Source organism: Podarcis tiliguerta (genome assembly GCF_965153285.1).
Source record: "Podarcis tiliguerta genome assembly, chromosome: 4".
Classification (NCBI taxonomy): domain Eukaryota; kingdom Metazoa; phylum Chordata; class Lepidosauria; order Squamata; family Lacertidae; genus Podarcis; species Podarcis tiliguerta.
In genome coordinates, this window is record NC_139537.1 from 97,618,554 (window position 1) to 97,636,100 (window position 17,547).

Consider the following 17,547-nt stretch of genomic DNA (forward strand, 5'->3'; position numbering starts at 1 on the left):
GCTGCTGAATTGTATAGACAGGTTCCCCAGCCCCATTTTTTTAAGCTGGCCAGTGAAATAGACTGGCCAGTAGGCTCAGGGCAGATGATACAACAGGCAGTTAATTTATGGAATTCACAATACATGGTTTAGATGGCTTTAAAGATGGGGATGGGATGAGAATTGGAGCAAGGCTGGCCCACTAGGCAAGCACTCTTTTACCTGAATAGTGAGCAGAACTGGGTGGGGGATGAGGAGGGCAGAGCCTTGAGGGCATATCTTGAGCAGGTCTCTGCTTGGATTCTACTTGCCTTTTTAAAATGTCAACACTTTCCCAAAGGAAGCAGGAAGAAGTAGCAGCCACCCAGTAGAATGCTCCGATGAAGGCAGAAGGTTTGCGTGGGCTGCTTGCCTTGCAGACAGTAATTCACAGAGCTGGATTGCAAACCCCATGATTCCTTGGCAGAAGATATACCATTTCTGACCAGAAAGATGGTCTGCTGGGGCAGACCTCTCTACCAGTCCATTCTTCATTCCCTCCTTCCATGGCTTTCTGTTTCTTTTTGCTCTGGAGAACAGGATGGGTAGCAGCTGAAGGATGGCTGATGCTTTCTGCATGAAGCATTAGAGAGCATTCTAAGGACTTTCTCAGGATAAGCCCTTAATATTTGAGGGGCGCAACTGCTCCTCAGGATGAGCCCAAGGTGGCCCGTTTCTATTTTAAAATATTGCACAGACTCAAGGAGGATAGTTCTCTCGACTGCTATTAGGGATGACATTGAAATGGTATGTCCAAGTACTAGCTGGTGGGAACAACAGACAACTTGTGGGGGCTGCTGCATTAGCCTTACTTGTAGGATTCCCAGGAGCACATGGCAAGTCACTGTGCTGGCAGCAGAACAAGATGCAACTTTCATCCAATCCAGTTTTGAGCATCCTAAATGGCTGCAACCCAACATCACATAGGAAAACTCTTAATGTCTTTAGTCAGTCTTTGGATTACATAACCACTTTAAACTAAATTGCCCTGTTTTTTCTCCATGGACCACACAACCCTTAAGTCAGGCTGACTTGTGGTGGTTTGCTGAAAGCCAGCAACTAAACCAAGATCTCCTGGCTTCAGATCCAACTTTCTAATTGGTTCTCCTTTACAGAGCACCTCTCATACATACTAGGTTATGCCAGTTTTGGTAATCAAAATTACTAATGTTTCCAATTGTTACTAAGTGTATTTTTCCTGCTAAGTTTAGAGAAGCTCAGGAATGGACTCATTTCACAATTAAATAAACAACAAGAAACATAACACAAAGTTATGGTAGAATTGGGTAGCCTTATAGTGAATTATTTGGCACCTCAGTATGGCTTCTGGAGTGGTTCTGTATGCTCATGTAAGAACACTTTCTTCATATGGGTCACACAACCCACTGAAATAAAATACCACAAATTACAACTGTATGAGGAATCTAGCTCTGAGCAAACAGAGTTGATGCAAATGTTACCTTAAAAACCAGGGATATTCAAACATGACTATGAATACACATTCCTAGAGAGAATATTTACTTGTCCTATCCACACTCTTTTGGTTTTCCTCAGTGCATGAGGATAAAAATAAGATTTGCTTGAAATTTTACTTCAGTCTGATGAACAGTTTAGGACTGACTGTGTGAGGCCTGTCTGGAATAATCTGAAAATTGCATCACAACATTTACCTTGCAGTCTTTCAGATTTTCATTTTTAAGAGCAACCCATAGATTTATATTGTGTCTAGGCAAATTTTAAATGAACCTCTAATACTCGCCTCATGTTCTGTGAACATACTGAAATGGTGGTTATCTGGATTGTGGCTTATTTTATAACTAAATATAGATATTTAATTGTGGTGGGGTTTTTTTTTTGAGAGCCAGGGTAAAAAATCTGATGTCACAAAAGAACCTTTTGGAAACATGATCTGCAAAGTGCTTAGTCATGAATCTTATCTGAAGCAAAAAAAGAGCACATTTAATTATGCAATTTTGTAGCTGTGAAATAAACTCTCCTATTTGAGGGAAAGTGGCTATATTATAATTGCTATAAATGGATAACACAATTTCCTCTGTTGTTTCTTTGGGATGGAATGTTGTTTGTCAAATATGCCAGGGAGCCGTGGGTTATTTTCCAATTAAAATTGCTCTTCGGTCTGGCTGTGATAGCATATGGTTGTGTTAAAAAAAAGAAGAAAAAGAGTCAATTTAAATCCATTTAAAATTATTAATTCTAAATAAAATTGGTGTATATATGTGCCAATGTGAATCCACTTGAAATTTACCCACTCAAGTACTCCAAATGCATCGTATGCATTTGTTTGCTAATATATAAGATAATAATCATGCAAATATAACCTTCAAAGGAAGCTTATGAATCACTCTTTAAAGCATTAGCAAGAATTGCGTTTAGGACCCACCACCAAAAGCCAACAATATTACAGCCTTTGCCAGTCTTCTGATGATCTCAAATGGATGCATGTAATATGTAGCTTCAGGGGAAATGGTCCAGACCAACACAGACAATCAGAAATTAATTGTACTCTGCTGCTTGAATAGAAGAGCTGGATTCAGCATTCTGGTTCATTATTGTAGCTTACAGTGGCTCATCCTTCCACAATCTGCCTGAGATGGGACAGGGCAGGATCTCTGAGCCAGGTGGATTCATATCAAGACTGCCTCTGAATGCCGGGTTCTGCTGCTGCCTCCCTCTCAAGCACCTGCAAATCATCCATTCCCAGTGTGGTCCCCATTTCAGCTCACTTGACTTTGCCCCCACTAATGGCTATACAGAGGCCTTCTGTAGTAATGATTAATTCCTAGTGGTGATCGCCCTTGTGTGCTTCTGCAAAGCTCTTGAGGCAGGCAGGCAGTTCTCCAGCAGATATTTCATGTTTCAGGAACGGCAAGGGGAAGGAAGAAATGGTGAGCTGGTGTCTACCCCATTGCAACCAACATACATTGTATGGGGGAAAGGGATAGCAGAGTAAATGTGTTTGAGGGTGTGCATTTGAGACTGTGTGGGACACAGCAGAAGTGTGTGCAAGGGCTAAAAGGTTGTCAACATGTTTGTGAAGTAGAGGGAGCTTTTCTCCTACTGCAAGTGGCAGATGTGGATTCTGACTGGGCTTATGGTGCAGACAACAGGTTTAAATCTTCCTCCTACTCCATGATCCCAATATGCCCACCCCACCCCACCCAGCTGTTTCTGAAAGAAACAAAATCAACTGCACAAAGGATCTGCTGTTTTTTTGTCAAGTGGTTGCAAGGAGAGAAAGACAGTGAGAAATTCAGTGCTGCACTTCAGGTGTAAAGTGTACCCTCTCTTGAGATACTAAAGAAGGTGATGCCTCTGAGTCAATGGGGTTGAGGTACACGGGAAGACTCTTATGTAGGGATAACCAGCACTGGGGGGGGTGTTTCACATTGAGAGTATGAAAACAATGTGAAAAAAATAAAAGGAATAAGAGTGGTAGACAAGAGGGTGAAGAAGGGGGAGAAGGAAAAAAGAAAAAGAAATGTCCATTAAGAAGGCTGAGGTGATTCTCTGGTGAACTTTGAAAACAACAGAAGCAACATTACCCTTCCTCCTCAAATGAATAGTGAGTTGTTTAATAAGACAGATAACAATTATAGGTTTTAGTTCCAGCACCATTGGTATAATATTTTTCACAAGAACACTTAAGTGCGTGTGTATGTACTATATCAGGTCTAGGAGACCCCATTATGTTAGCTATTCCATGAATAATGCATAGCAAGATGAACTCCTTGCCCAGCAGGTCTTCCAAGAAGTAGAAGAAGTGGGGGGGGGGGGAGGAACGGGGGACGTAAAGCGAATGAAACACAGAGGAAGCTGGAGTGGGCTGTCCAAAATATTTTACTTTACACTTTAGTTTCAGATTATTATTTTTTAAAGACCTTGTAAGAGTATTTCGGCTGCTCAAGGGTGGTACAGTGGTTGGAAGTTACTTAAGGGGCCGAAGTCTCACTGCAGCTGTGACCTTCCTACATAGCCCTAGGCAAGCCATGCGCTATTCGCCTCTGCTTCTGACCTGCAGTAAAGGAGATAGTAATAATACTGACCTACCTTGCAAGATTGTTCTGAGGATCCTTGAAAATGTATGGGATGGGATGGGCTTTAAAAGTACGATGCACAGGCTAAGCATTGTTTATTAATAAAGCCAATTGTCTCCAATGCCCACCATTTCACTTTCTCGCCTCCGGTAATCAAGTTCGTTCTCCTTTTAGGTGAGCAATTGGCCACCCATATTTCAAAATTAGTTCCGTTAACAATACTTATGTGTCGTCTTATGTTTATAATTAGAACAATTCCTTTTCATTAGATTCCTTTAAAAAAATAAATCAGGAATTCTGAAATCGACTTTGTGTGAATGTATAGGATCATTACTCACTGTACAAGCAGATAGCAAATCACAATTTTTCATCTTCTGGACTAAAGGTTACAAAAAGCACAGAAGGGCTACACTCCACAGCCTGATGATTTTCAAGTTCAACTGTTTTAAGAATATCTGATTAGTAAGCAGCAGTGAATGGGAAGTGTGTTTAGCTTGACTTTTCACTACTTTTCTCTGATTGTGAACATTACATTGTTGAGAAAGAACATTACATTGTTGAGAAAGAGGTGTGGATAGGAAAATGCTGCAGATTGTATACCCTGCCGAAACGCATTTGCACCAACCCATTTTTACACAATCATTTGCCAAATGTGTACAGCAGGCATCAGCAACCTTTTTCAGCAGGGTGCCAGTCCACTGTCCCTCAAGACATTGTGGGCTGTGTGTGTGGGCTATATATATATATTGGGGGGGGGGGTGAGAACTAATTCCTATGCCCCACAAATAACCCAGAGATGTGTTTTAAATAAAAGCACACATTTTACTCATGTAAAAACACCAGGCAGGCCCCACAAATAACCCAGAGATGCATTTTAAATAGAAGGACACATGTTACTCATGTAAAAACACGCTGATTCCCGGACCGACTGCGAGCCGGATTGTGAAGGAGATTGGGCCGAATCCAGCCTCTGGGCCTTAGTTTGCCTGCCCATGGTGTACACTATACAGCTTTTCCTAGACTGCACCACTTCAGGCTACGGGTGGAGAGATGGTTCACATTTGAATAAGCCCCCCATGAAAAACAAAACAAAATTCTCAAGTTATCAAGCTGAACTGTTAATTTTTACAGGATGGCTTTCTACATGCAGGGGACCTTTATTTCATTTGCATGGAGGGGCATTCAAGCATGCACAGTTTATCACCAGCAGTGTTTAGTGAGGCAGTCCCGGAAAAGGTTTATCAATAATCAGCGCTATTTTTCTAGAAAAGGAGGTGCTGGAACTCACCATGAACACCTCCCTTGTTCTCTTATAATGGCAATGGCACCTACCTGAGAGGTGCCAGAACTGAGTTCTGGCTGAAAAAAGCCTTGTCAATAACAAATTACTTTGTTGACTGTATAAATGGACCCCTTTGCGGAACTGGACTGCCGCAAATAATATACATAAGCCTACTGAAGTTATCAGAGCTTGATGTGTACAAGTGTTTGAGGATTGGTCACTGTCATTGCTGCTTACAGTAAGTTCTGAAAATGCCCATTTTTACTTAAAAATTTGTAATTATTTAAGCTACATGGTTTATGTTAACCAACAGAGTTCATTCCATTTCTCTCTCTCTCATAAGAGAAGTGCTGTGCCATGTAAACTAGTAATAACTGATAATAGGCAAAGAGTTCATTATCCCCTGTGCAATAGAAAATAATATATATATATATATTTTTATTTTTTTACAAACTCAAAATCTCCTACTGGTAAAATTTTGTTTTTATACCTCCTTATCTTACTACTGTATACATACAGAGAGCTGGTCCACATGTATGGCTAAGAATGTATTGGTTTCCAAGTGCATTGGCTTCCAGGAAGGAGACCACAGACTCTGCACTCTCCCCATGATTTGGCTTAGCATGTCCTCTGAGGCACCCCCCCCCTCATGATTTGTCTCCTCCAGAGAAACCACAAACCGTAAACCCAAAAACAAACCTGGGTTAAAATTCATGGTTGGTCTGGAGTGAAACAAACCATGAATCCCATTTTGGATAACATACTACGGCAAACCAAGACTTAGCTCAAAGCAGCAGGAGGACCAGAAGAGAAGTAGCCAAACAATCTCCTTTCCTTCATACTTGTGCAATTGCGCTACGGCACTGTTATGTGCAAAGCTGCTCACTGCATAGTGTCTCTATGTGTGTTGAAAGTTTAAATACTATAGAATCATTGGAGGTGGGGATTTTTTTTATTTTGAAAAAAAACTTTAAAATATAAATTTCCGGCTATGCCCTTGGAAGCATATGAGCATTAAATGTATAGCAGTCCTGAAAATGGCAATTACGATTCAAAACAGCTGTAAAATAACACACACACAGAGTACCTATAAGAGTTGATAACCAAGGGCAAGGGGCATTTAATGCTGACCTTTCTGTGGTTGCCAGTGTCTTTCTATTTAGATAATTCAAAATTACTCTATCTCATTTGTTAGTGGCACTCAGGGATGCACTGAATATCCACAAATTTTCTTTATTTATATATTTTCTATTATGCAAAGCTGAAAGGATAATTACAGGTGGACAGAGGGGTTACTGAGTGCAAATAATACTTAACCTGTAAAATTTTCAGTTTTTCAAGATGTTGTAAAATAAAGTAAGTGAACAGAAATGGACATAATGTGCAATATTTTAAATAGCAAACATGGTTAGCATTAAGTTAGACTTGAAGGAAACAATCAGAAGCCATGCAAAATTAAGCCACAGTGGACCAATGTGTGAAATAACAAGTCAGAAAGCCCTTCTCAGTGAACATTTGATAGCTGCTTTAGCAGACATGTGTCTCATGCATATGATGCCCTATGTCATTTGTGCAATGCATTTGTGAAAATATTAGGAAAGGCATACATTTCCCCCATATGTGCTATTCATCAACTGACCTCCCCAAAAATAAAGGAGACTTAAAAATAACCCACCCAGGACTTGATCACATTAATAATAATAATAATAACAACAATAATAATAATAATACTTTTTTCTCTATTCACATGATTTTATATTTTCAGCATGGTAACAGTTCATCTTGTATCTTCATCTACAAGATGCAGCTAGGTTTAAGGAAACATTGAAACATTCCCCCTCCTACTGTTGCTTGAAAATGACGTGTTTTTCTTCTAGAGGTAATGAGGAAACTAACCAAGGACATGTAATCTGCTAAATAAAAAAGGAGGGGGGGGGAGAATCCCTAAAGCAGTAGGAATGTGCTCATGATTTGTTGGAAACCTTGTCCTCCTCTCCATCAGTACAACAAACCCCACAGGTTTTCTGGCAGAGATGCTTGCTGGAATTTTTTGAAAATTTCGGAACTTCTCTGAGCCTCACTGTGGAGACTGCAGCTGCATGTCTTCACTAAACAGCATCCTGATATTGGCAAGCATTCTCCAGGGACAGTGCAGGGAGGACGAGCAGATACTCGATGAGAACACAGAGGAGGGAGGCGACGCTGCAGTGTGTTGTCTGTCTGACTCCGGCTTTGGAAAATTAAAGCACAAAAGTGAAATAAATTATGGATGGTGCCCATGAATTTTTAAACGTACAAACACATCCTGAAATATAGTAGCAGCAGGGTGATAAACCTACTACTCCCTTTGCTGGCTTTCTCAATAGTGGCCACTTTTCACGCAACAGCACTCAAGCACAGCCTCTTGCGGCAGCTACGATTCCCAGTTTGAGAGCGTGCTGCCCTTGTTTTGTTAGCCTCAGCATCTAGAAAGTGTCGGCTCACCCACAGCAGTGCTTTAGAATATATCGCCACCCAATGTGGGCACCTCTTGCCTTTTGTATTTACTGGTGTCTTATGCTTCAGTGTTTCTGATGCCCTTGAGGAAGCTCTAACCATTATTTATATACAAGGAGAGCACCAACTATTTATTAAGACAGCGTCTGAGGAGCCTGTTCGTTGGGAGGGAGGTGGAAAGGAGTATTCCACCTAATACAGAACAGACTTTAAATTACGGATGTAAATTACTCTGTGACATGTTCAGTATCACCCTTTGGAGCTTTAAAATTGAGAGCTTCAGGCCTTCTGTTCACACAGATACTGGGCCTGAGTGGCAGGGCCTCTGGATAGGGAACCGAATTAACTGCTTAACATCCAACCCCCTCCCCACTGGCATGTTTAACAAACAAATTGACATTTATGCCTAGCCTGGTAAGTGCATAAAGTAAATAAGTCATTCCTAACATGGGAGGGAAGGAAGACCACAGAACACTTACTACAGTGGTACCTCGGGTTAAAGAACTTAATTCGTTCTGGAGGTCCGTTCTTAACCTGAAACTGTTCTTAACCTGAAGCACCACTTTAGCTAATGGGGCCTCCCACTGCCGTCACACGATTTCTGTTCTCAGCCTGAAGCAAAGTTCTTAACCCGAGGTACTATTTCTGGGTTAGAGGAGTCTGTAACCTGACGCGTCTGTAACCTGAAGTGTCTGTAACCTGAGGTACCACTGTACTTGTAAACAAGAGAGGCAGAATCCCTTTGTGCCAAACAGTTCCCAGATATGGGAATCACCACAATTTGGCTCATTTGCTTCTTATGGTGCTATCATGGTTCTACAACCATGGAAGAGCAGTGCAATCTCCACAAGAGTAGGCAGCCACAGTGCTCCCCAGATATTTGTGCTTTGGCATGGGCTCTGTCATATCAGGAAGGTGAATTTACCATCACTTCACAACACCTCTTTCCCTGTCTTTTATTCCAGCACACAGCACCTCCTGTCCACTTGGTGCTTTTGTTCATGAGGATAGGGAGGAAAAACACTCCACTGCCCATATTGGCTTGCGCTTTCCTGCAAGGCAATACCCATGCCGGCTGAGAGGCGCCAACTTGTGAGGGAGATTTGGAGGGTGCAATGTCACACCTGTGTGACATCACATGTGGGATGTCGGGATGAGCCAGGAGGTGGAGCCAGACATGGCGGCAGTGCAGCTTCCATGGCCATAGCTCTGGTGCGCAGCCTCCATGTCCTCTTCCTCCTCCTGCTGCCGCCACCACCAGCCGGGAGCTACTTCCCTCTACTTCCCCTCTGTGGCAGGAGGAGGAAGAGACGGAGATGGGCACTGAAGCTACGCCACACTTGGCTCTGTCCTTGGACTCTTCTGCCTCTTCTTTTTTTGACATGAGGGGGTGGCCCCAAAAAGAAAATTAGTTGGGAGGGGGGCTCAAAAGTGCTGGGCCCCCATGAACTGGCACCCCTGCCCCAGCCCCATTTGAAGAGCAGTGGTGTACTTTGAGGTCAGAATTCATTAAGCCTTTCTTCAGAGTGGAGATACTGGATGTGGAGCTTCCACTCTCACCTTCTTTCCTCTGACTGGTTTGTTCAGCTGGTAAACATAAGCATTTTTAAAAACATATTTGTTTCTATCATAAGAGTTTAAGTTTAATATCCACAGTAGAAAAATACAGGGCTGGTCAGAGACATTTAGGCCACAAAATGGTGCCTCCCCACATCCTGGCCAGGAGAGAAGGCATGAGTTAGAAACGAGAGGGGAATAAAGATCTACATTGGGATATGCTGCCCCTATGAATCCTGCCACCAGAGGCAGTTGCCTCACCTGGCCTCATGGATGGGCCAGCCTTGTTGCCCCCAGGTAACTGATGAGCTTGGTGTTTTAGTAGAGTAGGAGCTGTTTATTTATTTATTTTATTTGCTATATTTTAATACCGCCCTTCAACCTGACAGCTCCCTGAGCAGATCACTGTAAAGTAGAAACAACAACAATAAAACCCATACGATAAAATCAATGCAAGTGAATAAAAGATAGCACAGCAAATCAATCATTATATAGCCAGCATTAAAACTGTTGCTAAAATAAGTTAAACCACTTTAAAAGCCTGGGAGAACAAGCAATGAAACAAAAACCAAAGTATTTTCCTGGTGCTAAAAAGTTAAGAGCAGGCACCCGGTGAAACTCCTTAGGGAGGGAGATCTCTAAATGGGGCTTCCCTACCAAAAAGACTCGTCCAGTTCACCTCAGATGCCGGGGCACTCAATACACAGGCAGGCTGATACGGGCAGAAGTGCTTGTTAATGCACACAGCTCAGGTGCCACGTGGGTTGTTGTTTTTTAATGTTCCAAGTAGAACTGTAAAATTAAAAGCTCAGGGGAAAGAACCTGCTCCTGAGGAAAATGTGCTACTCTTTTGCCATTTCCACAAAAAAGGGGGAATTTATTAAGGCAGAGTTTAATTCCCCAGCACCACTTTATTTGGACCATTTGTTCCTCGCAAATGCAAGCGTGTGTGTGGAGAGTGGTACCAAAAACTCTCCAAGGGGTTACTTACATTCACTGAGGTGGCCAAATGTTTCTTTTTCTTTCTTTCTTTTAACCTACAAAAAGATCAGCTCCTGTTCCAAGTCTTTGCCTTCATGGCGCATCCTCCACGCTGAGTGCAGCCATGCTGCTGCTTGGAGTAGTGACTTAGTTTTGTTTTAATAAAGGAAGCGGAGGAGAAACACTCTCCGCTAACTCATCAAATATAAGTAAGCACCTGCAGAACAAAGTCAAATGATTCCCTCAATGAAAATCCGACAATGTTCAGAGGATGCTTCTCTCTCACACACTCAAACGCACACAAACAAAACAGCTGGCTAAATGTGCCAAAATTAGCTGAGTGAAACACTTCGGCTTAGCATCAGATTTTCTGAGCTCTGGGAAGTAGGTACCTCACCTGAGCAAAGGTAGGTCCCTCATCATGTCAGACTGCAGGTGGGGAGCTGCAGCGTGGTTTAAATGCCTCTCCATGCAAAAACAAGCACCGGACATAGAAAGCTTGCTATGTAGCCAAGCCTTCCCTGTGACATCCAGTTTTTATTTGTGGAAGTAGAATTCCTTTTAATGGATGAGCATTCAACCGTGTGAGTCGCCCACCTGCATCCTGAATTCTGCATTCTGAGTGAATACTAGGGTTTTGACAGTGAACTGTACTACGTCTATTCTAGCGTTTTATTTTCTTTAAAATAATAATAGTAGTACCTTCTATGGGTGTGACCAGTAGGCGTATCAGGTGATTTCTCACATTTCTGCTGGGGCTTCTCTTGTCGAATTAATTTAAATCTATAATCTGCAGATATGACAAGCATATCAAGTGGCATGTTAAATCGTAATTATGTCACAGCTGTTGTCGCTTGAAGCAGCTACTGTTATGTTGGGAAATGAAATAAGAGGAACAATAAAGAAACAGAATTGCATTTTGATCTTTCTGCATTGCATGCATCACAGAGCTGTTTTCCTTTTCCTCCTGTTAAGACAAAGCTGTGTAGAATGTTTTCTCACAATGGCAGAAATACTGCATGTTAAGGGGGAGAAAATATAGGAATTGCATCAGTCCAGTTATGCTCATGGCAATATCAGAATTGTAGAGTTGGAAAGACCCTGAGGGTCATCTAGTCCAGCCCCCTGCAATGCAGGAATCTCAGCTAAAGTATCCCTGACAGATGGCCATCCAACCTCTGCTTTAAAATCTCCAATAAAGGAGAGTCCACCACCTACAGAGGGACTTCATTCCACTGTCAAACAGCTCTTACCACCATAAAGTTCTTCCTGATGCTTAATTTAATTGAGTTGTACTTCCAAGAAAGTGTTGACCCAGTCATAAAACAGGGTCTGTACAGGCTGTAACAACTCGATCTGTGCAGATGTAAAACCAGGTTAAAATATCTTTGTATGTAAGGAAAAAGACTTTGAGCTCAGTTTTCTTCCTGACATACTCAAGAACTAGTATGTTCCTAGACATTTTAGCATTGCAGTAGCGGCGGAACATTCACATGTGCAAAATGGAGACGGTCCAGTTGCCATGAGAACTGTACCATGTGCTTCACGGCATGTTGTGATAGGCCCCTTTACATACCACAGAAATGGGAGGGCACATGCTTATAATTCTCTGCAGGCAAGCTGAGACATGGTCCACATAGATGCATCAAAGGACAAAGAGGCAGGGAGGCAGGGCAGAGCAAGGCAAAGAAAGCAAGAGGTCCAAGTCCCAGGCATGGGTCTCTAGACAGCAGATGCTGACCAGCATACACATAGCCTTTTCCAGCTTCATTTTGCTGACAAAGAGAGCTGGAAGCCCAAAAGAGCTCAGGTGGCCTCAAGTGAACTTGTGTCCCATGGCAAAGACAAAAAACAATGATACTTTACAGTAATCCATGTGTACTCCCCATAGTATATGTGGACCATATAAATTATCCACATTAATTTACCCTTCTTGCACACCAAGGACAATGTATACACGTTTCAGGGCAAATCATGATTATCTGCAGCTTGAACATGCAATCAGGAAAAATAAATACGGCTTGGTCTTGCATGGTACAGGAAGCCTGTGGACTGTATGTTTCTGTAAAATGCATAGCAGCCCTATGTGTGCATTAGATTGTATCCCAAGGTTAAAATAAAAGCGACAGTGGAAATTCTCAGATTTCATTCATAGTAGTGAAACTGCACTAAGACCATGTGGACTGGGGTGGGAAACCTTAGGCTTGGGAATCAAATGAACCCTTCCAGGAGTCCCTGTCTGTCCCTGGGCAATCAATGTCTGGGTCCCACGCCGAGACCTGCTCCCCTGCTTCCTTGAAATGGATGAAGGCTGGAGAAATATTCACACATATAGAAAACTGTGGTGTGTGTGGTGGAAATGCAACCTATTTTCCAAAGGAAAAAGCCATATCCATTGCTCTGGCTACTGTTCATGTGGCCCCTGGAAAGTTACTCATGAGAAAATGTGGCCCTCAGGCTGAGAAAGGTTTCCCCGCCCCGACCTAGAGGCAAACTCATGTCTGTAGCAGATGTACCCATTGCACTAACTAAGCCCAGAGCAACCTTAGATGTGCTCTTTCCAAGAGACAGCATTGTGGTTACGGAAGGCTTCCGATAAGAGAGAGCCCACCCTCAGCACAATATTAAATTTCATCCTTGACATGCAGAAAATGACAACACTGAACCTATTAACCTTCTGCTCTTTAACAGTAAATATGAGCATTCAGCAACTCTTCCCTCCGCCAGAAGCTAAGACAACTTTATTAAAAGTTGGATCTCACGATGACAAGATGACATCAAGATAAATGGGAATGCATACAGATGCAGTTAGCTTCCTCCTTTATTACTGGTTTATCTCGAGAATGAACACAGGTACACAAATGTGGGCAGGCATCTCTGCGAGTCTGCCCTTTGGATTCTCTCTTCTGCTGCTTTTACACTATTATTTTAAAAGAGTGAGTTGTTATTTTCCATGACAGGGCATAAGATCACATGTAGGATAAGAACAATTTTAGAGTCACAAGTGAAAAATGGGAGGTAAGAAACTAGTGTGTTCTTTCTAAAGCGAAGCAGAATTGCACACACACACACACACACACACACACACACACACACGAAAGCACTGCATTTTAAAAAGGAGGTTTTTAAAACAAAAAAAAATGCCATATAATTGATGATTCTCCCTTGATAGCCACAAATAGGTGATATCTTTTGAACAGACAAGTAGTAACTTTGTTACCCACACATTTCCCTTACCTTTGCTCCCTTCCATTGTTGGCCATACTGTCAAAGTTTAGTTAATAAGCTCCCTTGGGTAAGTACATGACATTCTTGCTCATGCTCTGTAAATCACAGTGCACATTAATGGCATGATCACCATCACCCTGGCAGTAGTATTAGGGTGGTAAAAAACAAAATGAAACCCACCCTTCTCTGGTGTAGGATAGCAGAAAAAGACGCCTACATTTTGTGCTGCCTGTTGCTGGGGGTTGGGTGCAAAGAGGTGTTTCCAGATTTTTCAAATGATCCCTTAAAAAAACAAAAAATCAAAGACACCTACTGTATGTAGTAAGCTTTCAGAAAACATGGCTCTTTGTATTTTAATGTGCTGCAGCCCAGAATTCTACTACTTTATTCTGTGTACTGAGTAGACATCATTGCAATAAATTTTTAGATTTCCCTTTAACACTAATAAATGCCATACAAAGTCAGTTCTTGTACACTGCTCCTCATGGCTGGTGGTTCACATATACGGGCTATGCAGCGCCAGGAATATCCCCATTCTTGGAAGTGTTGTGGAGTCCTAGCCCACATGCATCTCCACTGCACTCAATTGTTATTTATTGAATTTATATACTGCCCTGTACCTGGAGGTCTCAGGGCGGTTCACAGAATAAAATCACAATATAGAACCACAAAATACACAATCAAAACAACAGCAACAATCCAATAACACCCCCCCCCAAAAAAAAAAATCCCCACCACATTTTAAAAGGGCATGGGATATCATGAAGGACCCTCAACCACTGAAGTGATCAGGGGAACTGTGGTAGAATTCCAAGTGTACAAGAACCATGTCTGTGCCCTGAATCAGAGTGACAAAGTTTGCATTTCTCTAAGTTTCATTGTCTTTAGCATCGTGTTTCAATTCTGTGCCTCTGTATGCTTTTCCCAGTCTAAATTAATTTTACCGAAAGGCAGCGTGCCTTTATGTTCCCAATGTTTTATGTGAACTTGCTTTCTAGAAATAAAGCAACATCCTTTCTGTATTATCTAATTCTTCTCATATTTGTAAGGGGGCAATGTGAAGGGGGCAGAGAGAGAATCACACTGATAAGAGGATGCCAGTGTCCGTTGGTGAGCACTCATCTTCATTCAGCAGCAAACAGGGCCATAGATGCCATTTTGGTGCTGACAGATGTGACTGAATGCTTTCCTTCTACGAGAGAACTGTTCCTTGTCCTCTGGAATGGGAAAAATGGGCTTCATCCTCTTGGCTCCATTAATAGTGTTCAGATACTAATGGATCCGTCTTGCAATATTGAATTTACACCTGCTGATAGCTACCAGCTCAGGCTTGATTCAAGTCAGATATATAGATCATTTAGGGGCCATGGACAGATTCAGGGCAATAGCTTTTTGGGGAAATGAATAAGAAAGTGTGATATGACACTAGTCCATATAAAAAAATGGATGGATAGGTGGAAAGACACTTTTACATTTCAAATATTGACTTAGATTGTTAATCTTTGTAACAGTGGGAAATGGCTAAACCATTGTGCTGGAAAATTTATATAAAAACCTTTAACATTTGTAAAGCCACAATGAAGCTACTGATTTGCCATATTAATTTTAATTTTGGAAAAATACAAAAGAAAGGATTGGATGTGTCTTCAGGATTTGTGCTAGCAAGGTTTTTACGTAGTTTCAGATACTTTTTAAGAAGCAGGCATTTATGTTTTCAAATTGTGCAGGTATGTGACATCACATTACTGTATATAGAAATAGGTCTGAGTTGTATGAAAACTATCTAAGAAATTTTCTTGTTCTATAAAAACTCTGCTCACCCCACCCCTATCTCCTAGAAATTAGCTTTCAGCCCCACATAAATTCCAGTGGCAGAACCTATGTGGAAACACTCCGTCTAGGAAACATGATTTTATTTCCTGGCCACCTTTTGAGGGATTTTACCTTAAAATAGCATGAAAATACAGGGGAAAGAATCAGATCTGAGTTCTAGAATGGAAAGCAAAATGTATACTATGTACATTATGATTATATGCAGGTTGCATAGGTGAAAAAGAAGGAAGACAGAAATTTAAGAGATTTGCATAGAACTATAGTTCTTGATTGCTGGAATGGTTTAGAATTAGATAAGACTATAATATTTGACATAATTTGATTTAATAGCATAATTGTAAAGTGAAGTTTTTGTAAAATATATATATATTAACATATAGTATGGCGTTGAGCACTGTGAAATATCATTTCACCTTTTAAAAATGCAAGATAGATTTCTTAAATTTGGATAGTCAGAACGGTTTCGTTTCCTCATATCCTTCCTTTGAACACATCTTTTCTGCATATTATCCTTGTTCCTCTCTGCAACCAAGCAATACAATTTCCCACTATCTATTTTAGCTTGCGAAATCCCTGAGAACATGGAATTTTTTATGTTGCCTCTGGAACACTGTAAGGTGCCATGTGCACCAATATGCACACACAATTCTTAGCACCATCGTTATGCAAACTAAAAACATCATTGTGCATACTCATTGCATTTCTTTAAATCATTTAAATCAGAAACAGTGTTTGTTTTTTGGGTGGTGCCAGATAGTTTGGCTTCTGAGGTTTGATTTACACTTTGCCCAGCCACCTATTCTCAGGTGTTTGGCTACCCGAAGCCATAAACTATGAGACACACAGCCCCAAAATCATGGGAGCACAGTGAGAACATGCTCTAAAAAGCTCCTATGGAACACCTCTGCTTCACACACCTGTACAGGTAGCAAAACACACTTGTATAAATGAGTTCTGAGTTGCTTACTAAGTGCCATTTAAGAAGACACTATATATGGTGTTTTGGCATGTAAGTGCTTCCAGTGTTTTACTTCACGCGGTGGAACGTTCTGCTTATTCCAGTTAGGAAAAAGCATTTTATATTCAGCACATGGTAGAATAGTTTTGTTTCCATCTCCTTGATAGTTCAGGAATGCTACTGTTCTAGGAATATATTTTTTCCCTCTCTCCGCCCAGTCCACATATTGCATATTCTCTGGGGTTGGGTGATGGGAAAACACCACAGTGCCAAATCCTGTGTTTCAGAGGTAAATTAGTTGCAGTGCTAAGTCCTGTGCAGCAGAGGTAAATCTGGACATTGAACAAAAGCAAATTCAAATAAAAATTAGGCATTCAAATTGCTTCTTGAATGTTACAGGCTTTTAGCTCATTATGGCTGAGTACTGTGGCTTAGAGTGGAGAGTTAAGAGATGAAAATACCTCATGAAGTGGCAGCATGAATGAGGCTTCAGAGATACACAAAGTAGTTTTCTAAAGTGCTACTTCCAGGCTATCAGAAGGTTGCATTCAATTACTAGCTAAAATTAGTTTAGACGAGGAGGGTGGAGGCATTGTATATCCTTTCCATTCATGCAAACATGATCTAGTGCAGCCTCATTCAACCCAATGGCTGAGAACGTCTCAAATATGTGTCAGAAGTACAACCTGTGTTCTCGTGGTGTTCTTAACTTTTGTGAAGTGCTTTAGATAATAAGGAAAAACAATTTACATAGGGTTAGGTTGACATGGAGTTGTTTTAGGGGGCAGGCAAAAGGCTGAATTAAAATAACTAATGGCTGCATCTTATGTTATAGACTATAGACATGGGATGACTTGAAAGCAAGGCAGATGTCTTGTCAGAATGGATAGTGTATATGTCTGGCTCCCAGACAGTCTGTAGAGCTTCCAAATTCCATTAAAGGGTTTGGCAGTTCACAAGTCTGGCGAAGACCCAAGCGTGTATTACCCATACTGACAAGGGCCTTGAAATCCTTCCCAAAGACATGAAACGTCATCCTCAGTCTTGAGGCTAAAATGTGAGAAGTAATCCCAAGAGTCCCTGATTACAGAGGTTTTGCTACAGGGACTTTTCTTGTTTCCTTGATAAGCCACACGATG

General features: G+C 41.4%; 1 protein-coding gene across 10 annotated transcripts in view; it reads left to right on the forward strand.

Annotated features, from left to right (window-relative positions):
- PCDH9 (protocadherin 9) overlaps positions 1–17,547 on the forward strand; it is a 746,233-nt gene that overhangs the window by 209,222 nt on the left and 519,464 nt on the right. The window lies entirely within an intron of this gene.